Raw genomic sequence first — 15,502 nt, forward strand, 5'->3', positions numbered from 1 at the left:
ACATCTCCATTCTGATACAACATCAATTATTATAACCTTACATCAAGCGATGTTCTGTCGATGCAACAGTTCTCAAAAGGCCTTACGAGCTGTCACACTTCAAAAGCCAAACACGTTTCCACTCAGCAGCTAAATATAACCCCTTCAACGGGATAATTAATCCTTCCGTGCCCACGATGCAACACGATGACCTTGACCTTAATTTTAAAACACAACAAACCCCGTTGATAACTGGGCCTTTCATGTTCTCGCTGCTTGTCATACAAGCCGGCCATGTTGATCCAACATCCCGCTGTTAAGGTCTGACACCAGGTACAAAGCACCGAGACCATCATTAACGGGTTTGTGACGGGCTGGGTGTGGTGTGGCCACCATTTGAAAGGCCTTTCATGTCACGTGGCCAGCGCGGATTTGCCCGTTAAAACCGTCAATATGCACAACCTCGGTTTCGTTTGATGCATCAAGTTTCACACGTGGAACAATGAGGCACCTTTGCTTGTGAGATTCATTCAATTTTGCTGACTTGTGGAACAATAGTATGTAGGCAAGAGATTAGTTTTAAATTTTACCAGGATGAAATTCTAACAATCCTGATCCAATTAGGCAATAACAACAATGAAACTATTCAGTGGATTAATTAATGCCACACAAACATGCCCCAAAGAATACCAACATCGAACAATACCTGCAACATTTACACTTTCAATTATCTATGTGTAAGCTTGCCCACTCCTCCACGAGTGGGGGAAGTTCCGGACTTGAGTTACATAAGAAACAAAGGGTAAAAAGCGCTGTACAGAGTGGCGCTAAAACCATTGTTTAACGCACAGGCATCACAGCATAAAATTTGCACTTTAAGGGGGGATGCATCCGGGATGATGAATGTGTGTATCAGGAGAGAAACAAAAAATAACTACTTTTAATTCACTTAGATGAACCGGGCCTTTCCCGTAGTTGTCAATGTTTAAGGTTTTCATCGTTTTGACTGTAATATTACATATTTTTTTTGGATATTTTTTTCTGTTTGTGTAGCACTTGACAAAGAGAATATTATCAAAAATAAGCTTTTGCTTATTATAAAAGCCCCACCATTTATAAGTTAAATCATATAAAGATATGTCTTAATTTAAAACTTTAAACGGAAAAATATGTCCACAACTACTGCCGAAAAAAAATTTTGCGTTGGTTTTACGCAGAACATTTTTTTTTGTCTCGAAGCTTCTCAAAAACTCAAAATATTTGCTCAAATAATTTGCTCAAAAAAAATGCTCAACTTTATGGCCCATGATTTTTTGTGTCGACTTTGAAGAGATTTGTGGTTCTTTGAAAAATATTTGCAGCGGTCAGTGTTGCAAATGAGTGATATAAAAGCTATCAATTGATTATCTCTGCACCAAAAACATCCGAGAGTATAGCGGCCGTCACTATAGCTTCTGAGATCTCTTTTTGTGTCTCGTGATTCCCAGCGCTGTCATTCTCTCTCTATCACTCTTCCCCTTTTCCTCGACTATGCGCTCTCACCGCTGAGTCTCTCAATCTCTCAGAAAACTGCAATGAGAGAACGCGAGATGGCGATTAGGAGCCGACCACGCAAGACGTCCCGTTAAACTGCCTTTTGCGAAATTGGTTTTGTGGCGGCTTTTGTGGTTAAACGCTGTTGCGGTAGCATGATCGTGGAAGCGGGAATGAGAGAGAAAAGGAAAATGTCAATCGCGAGTGTGTAAACACGAAAACGTGTTCGGCTATGTTCGGCGCTGAGAGTTTCAATAAGGAGAGAAAAGCAGTTGTATTTGAAGCATGCATATACAGTCGGGATAATTGTAGTTGCTGAGGGCTGATATTTTGATATTTTAACAACCATGGCAGCGGTCTTAACTATTACAAAAAAAAATTACAAAGCGGGATTATTTCAACACTCACAATGTGTCTAATTTTTTTCAGTTAAAAAAGCTTGAATCGGAAAATGGATTGCATTTTTGAATTCTTTGTACAATTTTTCACAATAGCGGTTAAAATGTGATTCTCAATCAGATAATTTATTTGGTATGGCGATTGTCCATGCTCCAAACATTTTTTTTTTTGTATGGACAACTGTCCACGAGGTGGGGTGGGGGGGGGGTTGAGATTTCCAAAAAAAGTGTCCACGTGGTTTGTGGATGTTCCCTACATAGTCTTTCTTCTAAAATATTTTTTAAGTAATTGAAGACAGTTCGATTAATGTGATTATTTTGAGTTTGATCGGCTTTTAACTCGAACCGCCACAACATTTGTGACAATAGCGACAGTTCAGTGTACCACCAGCTTTGAAGAAATGTCAAGAAATGTCAAGCTATTTCCCCCTGAAGAAGGCGCCAATCAGCGCCGAAACGTCGGACACAGCATAAACAGCATTTCATTTTGCCCAGACTAAGCCGATCAAACTCAAAATATTTTTGAAGTTTTTCCAATCTTTAGAAAGAAACTTTTCTGTATGGTTTTGTTTTTTCGTTTCTTAAAAAAAAACATTTTCTTTATTGTTGTAATATTTTTGTGAACTTTTTCATTCTTTCGAACATATGCAGCTCCTAAAAAAAGAAAAGATCTGACTTTTTTAAAAAAAATTGCGAGTTTTCTATCCTCAAGGCCGTTGCAAATATTAAAAAAAAAAATCTCCTTCCCCTTTAAAATTGGCCTGAAAAATCAGGGGGCAACAAAAAAATATCGAAATTAAAAATATTTTTTGCCAAAACATAGATTTTTTCAAAACTTACTGTACATTGCACAGTGTACAAGTTTATAATGCATTTTCCAACAACTTTTTAATTAATATGTTAGGGAGACAATTTTGTTTGAAGATCTCAAGAAATACTCGCTGGCACGATTATCTACACAGCAAAAAAAATCCAATGGTAAAATCTTATGCAAAAGCATGCACATCACCTTTGTGAGAAAAAGCATGTAATATTGTATGAGAAAACGTGTAAACAAAAAGCATGTATCGAAGAAAAAAATCAGGTCTGATCACCCCAAAAATAACATCAATCCGGCGAGAGTCATATTCAGATTACCAAGTCCGCGCCCCAACCCACTCGGCTATTTCGCCGCTATGAAAATAGTTGGATCTTCACCGATGTAGCTGTAGGTTTCCCATACATCGTATGCAGTTAACACAGCCCGAACAGACGGTAATAACTAAATTCATGCCATTTCAATAACAAATACTGTTAAAATAACAGAAAGTGTTATGAAATATTCTTGCAAAATCTATTTTTGCATAAGAGCTCAAAAACAGTTTATGTTATCATAACAAAATTTGTTATTGGTCTGATATTGTTTGAAAGCCAAAACAACTTTGAAATATTTTTTTTTGTTATGGAAGAATAACTCCAATTGTTATTAGAATGATCGGATTAGTTGTTAAAATAACAAAAAATAATAACAAAGATTTGTTCGAAGAATAACTTAAAATGTTATTAGTCTGTTATTACAATAACAATTCAATAACAAAAAAATCATAACGGAGAATAACAAATCTTGTTATAAATAACATAAAATGTTATTGGCCTAGTATTTTCCAATATCAAAAAATGTTATTCCCGCGTTATTTCCGTCTGCTCGGGAGTATACGACGTACGGAAAACCTACTGTTACATTGACATTGATCCGACCAATTTCATAGCGGCGAGATAGCCGAGTGGGTTGGGGCGCGGACTTGGTAATCTAAATATGACTCTCGCCGGATTGATGTTATTTTTGGGGTGAGCAGACCTGATTTTTTTTCTTCGGTACATGCTTTTTGTGTACACGTTTTCTCATACAATATTACATGCTTTTTCTCACAAAGGTGATGTGCATGCTTTTGCATGCGATTTTACACAGAAATTTTTTGCTGTGTAGGTAAAAATAAGTAACAATTTTGAACCAAATCGGTTAACGTTTAAAAGTTGCTATTGATCGTGGAAATTTGTATAAGAAAATCGCAAAAAATAGGGGAAAAAGCAAAAATTTCAAAATCCCACCAAAAGGTGGCGTTCAATGAGTAACACAGTAAAACAAACACATCGTAATATTTCATATTTAATGTCAGAAAAAATGTATAATTTTACCTCTGAAAATGTGCAATTTTACCACTTTTCCAAATTGAGGTAAATTTACATCATAAAGAGGTAAAATTCAACCTTCCAAAATTACACCTTCCAAATTTACACAATTTTTCACTGTGAAGATTATTGTCAAGTGTAGGATTTTTATGACAAACAACTTTATCGAAGACCGCAAAACGATCCTAGTTAACCTTGACGAGTTTTTAGCGATTCAAAGAAGACGTTTTTGCATGGAAAGATTTTTTTTCACCAATTTTAAAGGTCTAAAGGTTTTTATTTTAAAACCGCTGTAACTTCATAAGGATTGGACTTAGGACAGTGGTCAATTTAGAGACTTTAATGTAAAATTGTCTGGAGAATCGATTCCTGTATTCGGCTTTTGAAAATTTTGACGTTTAGACCACTTTTCAGAAAAAAACAGTTTTAGTAAAGAGCAATTCCATGTCAAATAGGGAATCGGTTGTACCCGACCCTCTCCGATTTCAATGAAACTTTGTAGACATGTTATCCTAGGCATATATAAGCTATTTTTGTGTATATGGAGCCAGTAACACTCGATAATGACATTTGAGAAGGGCGTAAGTGTTTTCAATATTTTTGTATTTCGTAATTTAAATATTGCTGTATCTCGAAGCCGTTGCATCGTATCAAAAAGTGGTCAAAGACAAACTTGTAGGAAATTTGACGGGCTTTCCGAAAAAAATACACTGAAAGAAAAAAACACTCCACTTTTATGAGATTTTTTGATTTTTAGGTTTAAAAGTAAAATTTGAAGGTGAGCCCACGATTTTTTTTCGCTCAAAATTTTTGTGAAAATAGCCTAAAATGTTACAAAAAGACTCATGAAAAATGCAGGATGGAGCAACTGACCTAAAAAAATACAAAAATCATTTACTGAAACTGTTGAAATTGAAATTCTGGCTTATTATTTGCCTTATTAAAAAAATACAAAAATATAAAAAACTTAAATAACGGGCTATAGTAATAAAATTTGAATGAAAAAAATGTTTTAAAATGCATTTTAAAATTGCCCAGTTGTATTGCAAAAATAAGTTCAAGCATTGAAAAAAAAATTTCGCCGAAAAAAAAATACTTTTTTTACAATGGAATTCCACAAAAAAAAAATTTTTTTATCGATCTCAGGCATGTTTAATATGATTTTGAAAGCAGGAAAATGCATTTCAAGTTATTTTCAGTTAGTTAAACTATTTCCTTAAAATTTCAAAATTTGCCGATTTTGAGCCCGCGTTGCATTGATCCAAAATATTGAAATAAAGCATTGATCGGTAATCGAACCCGTAATTTGGTTTAATTTGAAAAACGATTTCCGATTTAAAATAAAAAATTTAAACAGTTTGGCAACTTGTTGTAATTACATTTTGCGTCAAGATAGCTCGATATGATCCAAACTGATTTTTTTTGATCAAAAATGAGAACATTTCTGGTGATTTTCTCGGTTATTGTCAAATAATTTAAGATTGAAATTTAATTTTGAGGATTTGTGAATTTTATTAAGTGAGGCACTTGACATTTCAACCTATCATCATCAGATACAATAAACAGAATTCTGTACAAGCAATTTCAGAAAATATCCTTTGATGTCAGTTCTGAAAAATTGTGTTCATCAACAAGTTTCTTTCCCATTTTATCAAAAGTTCACAATTATATAATCACAAAACTTTTAAAAGAATCTTTTCCACTGAAGCCACAACTTTTCCCAGCGTAAAGAAAGTACAAAAACTGCAAAACCACCATCATGCAATCTACAGTACAACACCCAGCCCGGCAAGAACCTTTGTCCTCCTGGACCGGATCATAAAGGGATACAAAAAAGGACACTCTCTCTCACTCTATAGTGCTAGTTAGAAGGGAACAAAACAGAAGAAGGGCAACAAAAAACCTCAAAGTTCAGTAGCAACGAGCACCACCCTTATAATTATGTTGTTTGAATGCACTTTTGCCGTTGTTGGTGGCGATGTCCTGCAGGGTTGTTTGCCCTGGCCAGGTAGTTTCAAGGAGGTCGACTGGAGCAACAACAAAAAAAAGTGCCCTCGTCATCGCCAGGACGACCTCTTGTGAAGTGGCGTTAGGAGTTTCTTTTTCGTTTGGAAAGAGCTTTTCGGAGTAATTTACACGCCAAATTTACGCCACCTTCATGACCTGTCCCAATAAAGTCGTCCAAACATGGAACACTCCCGGGGTGACTTTGGGCAGGTTCGGACTTGCTTCGGGGAGTCTTGTAGTGCGCAGTGCAACTCGAACCAAACAAGTTCATAAATTGAGCCAAGATGCATGATTAAAACTCATTCTGTGTAATGCCAAACGTTTATTAGATTAAGGTGTACGGTGGAAATGGAACGAGGACAGGGTGGCTGCTGACTTTAATATTTTCGACAATTTTTGACTTGTACAAATATATGTGTTTAAAAAAAGATTTCTACCAGATTCGGAACGATTATTTCAAGCAAGCAAGTCACTCTTCTAAGTCGCAACCCTGTCCACCCAAAGCCACGTCCACGTCCGTGCAAGCTGATGGTGGCATCCAGGTTGACATTGTTTAGCCCCAGCCGTGTTGGGAAAGGACCTCTCGATGGCCACCGTCGTCGTCGTACCTGGAGGAAAACTAGGACAAGCATTGTGCAATCAGATCCTCGACTCCTATAGGTGCAAGGTGCTGCTTCTACAAATTCATTGGATCGGAAGAGCTGGTTCAAGTGCAGTGGAGCAGTCGGAGCACTCTTCGACAGAAAATCCGATTTCGCAGTGCTCTTACCTGTGTGCCCAAATCACATCCATTATGTTTTATGCAAAACTAATTATTTAGTTTTAATTAAGTTCACGCAGAGCACACACTCACCCAGAGTGTTTCAAGCGAAAGTGACGTGAGGTTAATTTTCCTGGAAAATGTTATGCGGAGAGGTGAAAAAGGAGTTCGATTTAATTGGAGGAACCTTGGACTTTAAGAGGCATTATGAAATCAGTAAACAATGGATCGATAGTTCAGAAATGGGGTCGAAATTCCTTTGAAACAATCTAGTAGAATTTAATTATCATAGTTATTTTATTTGTTCTTAATAACAATTTTTCTATATTCTTCTCTATAACCCAACACTGTCCCTAAATCATTGTTCGAATTTAATTTGATCTTGAAAAAGCACTTTTAAATTTTGGTTTGATTTGATTTTATCAATGCCTTGAAATGCAATTTTTAGTTTTTAGTTTTCAATCTTGATTTAAAAAAAAGTGTGTTAATGCAATTCAAGTAAAACAATGTGAAGATTTGTTAACAAGAAGTCAATCCTGCTCACCAAAACGGATGTTCAAGTACAATATGAGCAGATCAGACTGCTTATTTACAGATCCACATTGGCCCATTAACATTGTTTTACTTGAATTTTATATGTAGATCACCTCACCAATTCTTTTGCTTTTCGCAATTATTATTGCGATTTTTATTTTGTTGTTGTTTTTTTTATTTGGCACAGTGTCCATTTTTTCCAAATGTCCAAATAAGCCATTTAACATAATTGGTTTCCTCATGCAATACTGTTCGATTGAAAACTGAGAAGGAATTTTAAGTAAAATATAAATTAGTGCACGGAAAGAATCCCTATGGTTTCACTTCTTTTTGCTACAGAAACTTTATTCTCACAAACTTGTGAGACCCCTTGTGATTTGTTATTTTCTTTTTAGTTTGTTTTAGTGCAATAAAAGTTACATCTTTAAGCTCTTGTGCATGGCAGACGTTTTTTAATTAGCCAAGTTATGAATACTTAAAAAATACTTTAGTTTGCAACCGAAAAGTACATATTTAAAATTTTAATGGAGGCCGTGTTATTTTTATTTATACATATTTTCAAACTTTTTTTTTCAAAAGTTTTAAATACTTTTTGCGGTTTGGGTGAGCGTTTTAGCAGAATGCATTACTGTGGATACAAAAGAGACTAGTTGTTCCTTTTAATTTCGCTATACATTTTAATATCTTGACAGATACGTATCGAAAAGTCGAGAACAAAACATTGATGAAGTCTGCAAGTAGTAGACAAAATACGTATCTGTCAAGATAATTAAATATCTTATTGAAAAAAAGAGTTTCAGAATTTCAAAATCATCCAACTTAAAAGGGCTCAAAACGAAAAACGTTGCTCTTAACAAAAATTTCACAAATATTCTACGATTCCAAAGTAAATTTTACGTCCAATAACGTCTTTTTCAACAAAATCATTTTGCTTTCTGAAATAACTATTTAAAAAAAGCACTTGAGCTCTAAAGTTGTAACTGTTGGCACAAAAAATAAATAAAAAACCAAAAGAAGGCAAATTTTGTGAGTTTTTGTGATAGCAAATGAAATAATACTATCTAGTTTTTTTTTAGTGTACTATTTTTTCGTGAAAAATATTCTAGTAATCAATCATAAAATCTCTTCTGAAGATACGTTATTTCAAACGTGTTCATAACACTTATAAATGGAAAGCTCCCTGGTTTGTATGGATTTGCAAAAAACGTTGAAAATTGATCACTTTACAGAAAAAAGTCAACTTTGGGTCTGAAAAGCAACTTCAAAATTCATTTTCAAATAAGCAACTGATTAATGAGATAATCTCTAATAAATCGTTTTGTTTTTTTTATATATTTTACATCTTAAAATATTTTTTAACAGAAAAATTGTGAGCAATTTAGGCCGATGCAAATATTTTTCAAAGTTTTTGTCCCTCAGCTCTCACCGGGGACGAGAAGGGGAGGGGGGGGGGGGCTAAAAAAATAAAAATTTAAATAACAAGCCACTGTCTTATCATTTAAATGCAAAAAGTGTTTTAAAATGCATTTTACACTAGTTCAGTTGTTTTGCAATCATTATTTAAAAAAAAGTAAAATTCGACGAAAACAAAAAAAAAAGCGAAAAAAAACTTTTTGCGATACTAAACATCGAAAATTTTCCAAAACATCAAAAGATGATTAAAAATCAACCCAAACATCCTAAAAAATGATTTTAAACGCAGGGAAAAATGCATTTTAAATCAATTTCACTGCCCTTGATCGCATAAGTGTCCCATATGCGTTTTCATCGATTTCGAGTTATTGATGCAGTTTGGTTCAAAATTGTATGCTCTTTCAAAAGAGCCTATAACATCCAGTACTTTGTTCTAGAAATCAATAGGAAATCCAGTTTTTGCATGAAAACTTAACACGTAGCCTTATGTATGGGACAAACTTCAAATGCGCTTTTCTCAGCTTGCTGTTTTTGCATATGGGACATTTATGCGAACATGGGCAGTTCAGCTAATTGCACTTAAATTTCCCAGTTGCAAAGTAACCGCCGACAATACAAGTCGCATTCTCAACACCAGTCCGCAGTTTGTGTGCGCGTCGCCGCTTTTTCAAAATGTGCACCGTAGACAAAAACAGTGTGGTTCTGGATTTTTGTCAACTCCAAAACCAACCAAGCCCAAAGCTTGTAAAAAAACTTCTCGCAGACCTTCAAATAAACCAAGAAAACTTGCGAGCATTGCAATTATGCAATAGAAGAAGAATAGCCGTGCTGCAGTTCGCCGATTCAGCAATGGCCTCGTCCATCATCGACAAACCTCTGGTATATCAGGGTTGCAAAATCCCGATTTACCTGGACAACAACGCTACGGAAGTTCGTGTGCTTGACCTACCTCTAGGCATAAGCAATGATGACGTAGTCAAAGTGATGAGTAAATACGGCGAAATTTTAACCATCACCAACGACCGCTGGATTAACTTCTTCCCAGGGATCCCAAATGGAGTTCGGACCCTGCGGATGTTGCTGAAACAGCCAATGCCGAAATCAATCACTGTAAACAACGCTGCTGCAGCAGTGACGATAGTAGGCAAAAAATCGCTTTGCAAACTCAAAGCAAAGAACAAAAAATGTGGGGATTCGAGTAAAAAGGCGAACCAAAAAAGCAGTACACCACCGACTGAACCTGAGCCAAGCAGCAGCAGCAGCAGAAAAAGCAACAACAGTAAACCAGACCAAAATGCAATGGAAACAAGTGAAATTGCCGAAGAATCTAACGATGGATTCGAGACCGTGCTTTCTAAGCACACTCGCAAATCCCGGAAGCGCTTGCAAGCATATTTGGACGCGGATTACGACGTAAGAACAAAACGAAGAGAGATGGCTAAAGAAGAAACAACAGATGAAGAAGACGAAGATGCCATACAAGCAAAATATTATTACAATAAGTGTTATGAGTTAACGGTTAAATCCTCGAAGGAAGAGGACGAAGAAAAAAGTAAAGAACTTGATAATTTAAGATCCAAATTTGCCCGTAAATATTTGAAACTAAGACAGAAATCGTTAGAAAAAAGGCATGGTATCAATTATTGAAATATAGCCAGACAAGTGATCAAAAACTTTGTAAACTTTCCTCTTCTACTATCCACCTTGAAGAGACGAATGCACAATGGTGTAAAATCTCTATAATAAATCAAAAAAAAAAAAAAAAAACTTAAATTTCCATTGAAATTTTGAAGTTTTTTGAAAAAATATTTTTTGCCGCCCCCCCCCCCCTTATTTTTCGGGTAAGCTTTGAAGGGAAGTTTTTGAAGGGAAGGGGGGGGGGGAGGGTGGGTGACAAAACTTTTAATTAAATTTTTACCAGCCTTATCAATGTGCAAAAAATCAGTTTTGCATCAATGTTGTAGTGTTTACAAAAGTTGCTAACAAAATTTACGAATTTCGGTCAAAATAGTCATAGATGATTGAAAAATAAGATAAATATTAAGTAAATTCACCGCCCAAATGAAAAAATATTGACAATTTTTACTTTTTGGTACTATTGATGAAAAGTTTATCTTTTTAGCACCTATTTCAGTGCTGAAAAGTAGAACTTTAATCCTCGATTACTTTTTCAAATGGTCCTATCCTCATAGTAAACCCATGGCGCATTGATTGTTTTGAAAAAGTAATCTACAATTATTGCATAAATTTCCCACTCTGTAATTTTTGGTAGAGAAATGTTGCTTTATAAATTTCGTCGAGAAACTACATGTACCGTAAACTGGGGTCAATCGGGACACATGGGGCGAATTGGGACAGCAGTTTTAACCATGTTGGAGCACAATATTTTGATTTTTCTGGTTGGTTTCGGATAGAACAGACTCAGGCCAACAAAATGTGTACATCCATTTCCAAATTTAAAAGCTTTAAGTGGTCTAAAAACTGCTGTCCCTATTCAGACTGTAGTCCCGATTCACCCCAGATTACGGTACTTTTCCTGTTATTCTCTTGAATTAGTTGAACTTTCCAGCACTTGTTTGGAAAAGTAATAAACATGACTTACAACTCCATTCAATAGAGTGTTTCTCGGAACTGCAAAAAAAATGTTGTGTGAAACTCGTCGCTTATCTTAATTTTTTCAATACTCGTCATATTTATCCAACTCGGTGAAACTAGTTGGATTTGTTTTATGCAACTTAAAAAAAATAAGTTTCAAAAAGGAAGGATTGGTATTATGTTTTACCAGTTGAATGATCTTCTGAATTGATTGAAAGCAAAGAAACAATAATCCAAGGATATTGCTATCTTGTCGACCGATTATGGTTTACAAAATCTATCGTTTTTAATCCTAACTCAAAACTAATTTAGCGATGCGGTGAATGCATTTGGAAGAAAGTACTCTGATGTTCTCAATTTCATTTGTGTTATATTATAGCTGACTAGAATTGCGACATAAGTTTGCACAGTTTTATGGTGTCCTCAAATTATGCTGTAGGAAAATTATAGTTAACTAGCCAGTTCTACATGCAAGCATCTGTGTTAAAATTTTACACATATTGAGAACAAGGATTGTTCATTTACACGCTTATAACACAACACAATCAAATGGCTCAGACGCCGAATAATGGTTAACAAACTTTCTTTTGAAATCTTTGCAATATTGTTCATCAATGTGAAAATTTAATTTTACCTGGAAAATCAAGTAGAGTGCAAATTATCCTTATTTTCAGCTATAAACATCCATCCAATCAAAGTGGCTGCGTACTGCTGAAGAGCATGATACCATAAAGTCCGTTATGTTCCACAACTTTGCTCTCTCTTCAACAGAGGTTCCGTTCTCAGCAGATAATTACGCTTCGTTCAATGCTCACCATTATAGCAAACTATTATCCAAACAGATGTTGATGACTTCAGCGCGCACGCGCTGCAACACCGTACGCTTTTATAGCACCGCGGAGAGACTGCACCGTTTATCTTGCTCTAAACATGAAAGCTTTCATCGCATCGCAGAAGTTGGCTGCGACATTGTGTGTTGTAGTGCTACAAAAATACGTGTCCTGTGACAGCGTGACGATACGACACCCTTGTTTTGTCGCGCAACAAAACCAATGCTACGTGACATGAGCTTTTTGTGTCACGTAGCGTGTTAATTTATCTTATCACATATTAGTGTCTTTTGGAACCTCATTTTAATTAAATTATTTTGTTTTTCTCTTTTACAGCTACACAATTATGGCTCTCGGAGTGCTCTAAATCAGGTAAGCATCAAGATCAAAAACAATAAATTTGGCACCGGATTGTGTTGGTGTCTTGAATTCTGGAAGCTTTTTGATGATAATTGACGAGTTTTTTTTTTTTTTTTTAATAGAGCCTTTAAACTTATAGCAAAATAGCTTTTAGGAAAACTCTAGAATTTTTCATCAAAAACATTACTTAATACACCTTGAGGTGTATGGTGCCTTCCTCACTTTCATGCATTTTTTTTTTTCTAAATAGCAATGCAAATACAAATACAAAATCTTACATCATATACTGATAACTTCTGACAGGGTTGTCAGATCTACCATGATTGATCATCAAATCTAAAAAGTGTATAAATAACACTTAAGTGCTCATAACTTTTGATAGGGTTATCAGATCTTCATTTTTTTAGGCTCAATTGAAAGATCTTTCTATTATCAAGACATTTGTTCAGAATTCTGATAGGTATAAGTGAATTTCGATAGGTATAAGTGAAGGTGGGTCTACGAGGTCGAATTAAGAAGTTCATTTTTCGAGTGATTTTATAGCATTTTCTCAGTAAAGTGACGAAGGCAAAAAGATAGTTCAAAGAATGTAAAGTTTGAAAAATTTACTTTTGTAGTGCGCGTGGCTTTTTTTTATAAGAAGAACTATTCTTATCATGACATTCAGATCATAATAAGTAGTTATAAGTTTGCCGCTGTCACCAAATCGATCAAGAAAAAATGATCAAGATAAATATTTTATTATAATTTTTTATGACAAAAAAACTATTGTCGCTAAATGACTTCTTAAAAAAATGTCATTCTTTGCTCGGAAATCGTTAACTTTCTTCAAAATCTTTCGCGTCGATTTCCAGCTCAACGGAAAATCACCACACATGGATCCATCCTTCGCTTCGCACCCGATATAAATCATCTGATTAAAGCGCTCTCGCGCGCTTAACTCGAGCCCACAGCCACGATGCTAATCTGGGCCCCAGATTGCGAAACCGCACAAACCATCGAACCATCCGAGTGTTGCTCACTTGAAAGCTGGTGGGCGAGTGAATGGGGGGAGGGCACTCACTTTGTGCTGATATCAGCGCGAATTTGCATATTTCAGTTTAAAGCATGCTTTTAATCCAATATCTCGTAAAATCTATGTTAAGAAGGCGGTTCCAGCTTTTTGGGGGGTGCTGGCCTGGCCGGGTTGTTTTATGTACGCCGGGGCCCATCATCCGTAACAAGATGTGTCACTTTCCCTGGTTGGGGATGGAGAGGAGAATGAGGTATCCGAGGGGGGGATTCCGGAATCCTCGCGTGGAACCGTCATGATCCATGGTGGAAGATGTAGATTCTTAAGGTCGATGAGAGGGGAGGAAGCTTCCGATGGAAACTATAACATTTTCTGCATGCCTTGAATCTCTTTGAGTGGGATCTTGATGAAAGTACAATCAGTTTATTTAGAAAAACTGATTTGATATTTTAGAGAAAAAAAAGTATATCTTATTAGGCTTTTGTTCTGACGTCAGATTTTTTTTTAATACAAATTTCATTCCTACACAGAAAAAAATATGGTAATATTCATCAGGAAATGGTGACAGATTTTGTGTCAAACAAATGTGTAATATTACATAAGGAATTGATGGTTCACATTTTTACACATTTTTTAAGTAAAATTAATCTTAATAAGAGGTAATATTCAACCAACCAAATTTTCAACCTTCCAAATGAAACTTTTCTTTAAGAAAATTTGTCCTTAACAATCTATTCACCCAGCTAAAAAAAATGTTTGAAAATTTAGATTAAACTAAATGGTTTCAACTTTAAGTAGAAATTTGATTTTCCGAAAATGGTGTCTTCAGAAAGTTGTTACAAATGGGAACGGGCATCTTTTGCATTGGTTGAAAAGTTGCGTAGTTCACGATTAGGGTGTTTTCGAAAAACTAACTCTTCATGAATATTTCTGGATTTTCTTATCTGTTTCAAGCCAACCCAAGCAACTATGTCCAAGAAACCAAAATTTAATTGAAAGCATCAGAGCAAACCCTCAAAATTCTGTTATTACGTGACAATTAAGGATTAAGTTTTAAAGAAAAGCGATGTTCTGAGCACTTATAGAGCAATTTAAAACATTCGTTTTTTAAATAAATGTTAAAAGTTAAGCCGTTTAAAGGTAAAAAAAAGCAATTTTAAAAATTAAATCTATCTCGAAATAGCGCTCCAGAGAGATTTGCACTTAAAAATGCTGAAAAAATCTCAGGAGTATTTTTCTTTAATTGATAGAAAAAAAAATTAATTGAACAAAAAGTTTCAAAATTTTAAAGTTTGATTATTATTTAGTTTATGATCAATTGTGCAAGTATTTAAATGAAAATTAAAATTATCAGATTTTTTTTTTGTGAAAAGTATTGAAAAATTAAAAAAAATATATATATTTTAAACTATCTAAGTAACAGTTCACGTTTGAATAAAACATTCTTCAAAATATTTTTGAGTTCTGACTTTTTGATTCATAAAACTTTGCAAATAACTAATCTTGCTTGAATGAATGGAATAACTTACACTAAACAGAAACAAACATTTAATTAATTTAAAAGAGTAAACAATTATGTTTGAATTTAAAAAAAACCTGACAACATTAAAATATTTATTCATGTTTTAAATAATACAATTACCCACAAAAATAAACAAAAAACAAGTATAAAATACTTTGAATAGTTTGAAACTCTTCCAAAGTATGCTTGAGTCCAGTATTTTTCATTAACTTCAACAGAAACTGCTTATGTTTGAAAAAAAAAACTTAACTGAAACTAGGAAAAAATAATATTTTAAATATTGAAAAACTAAGAGAAACATAAAAACTGTTTAATATTTTTGAAAATTTTTTTAATACTACTCATGATTAAAAGAATAGAAAACTCACCATAAAATTAATCATGAATAAA

At 34.6% G+C, this 15,502-nt stretch overlaps 1 protein-coding gene across 6 annotated transcripts in view; it reads left to right on the forward strand.

The window, feature by feature from the left end:
* The window catches only part of LOC120416326 (tyrosine-protein phosphatase Lar), a 441,119-nt gene that overhangs the window by 72,652 nt on the left and 352,965 nt on the right, over nucleotides 1–15,502 (forward strand). For all 6 annotated transcript variants that reach the window (XM_052708558.1, XM_052708557.1, XM_052708559.1 and 3 more), the window contains exon 3: nucleotides 12,555–12,590. The gene's annotated coding sequence lies outside the window, so the exon portion shown is untranslated. The remainder of the gene's footprint in view (nucleotides 1–12,554; nucleotides 12,591–15,502) is intronic.

Source organism: Culex pipiens, chromosome 2, assembly GCF_016801865.2.
Source record: "Culex pipiens pallens isolate TS chromosome 2, TS_CPP_V2, whole genome shotgun sequence".
In the NCBI taxonomy this organism is placed as follows: Eukaryota; Metazoa; Arthropoda; class Insecta; order Diptera; family Culicidae; genus Culex; species Culex pipiens.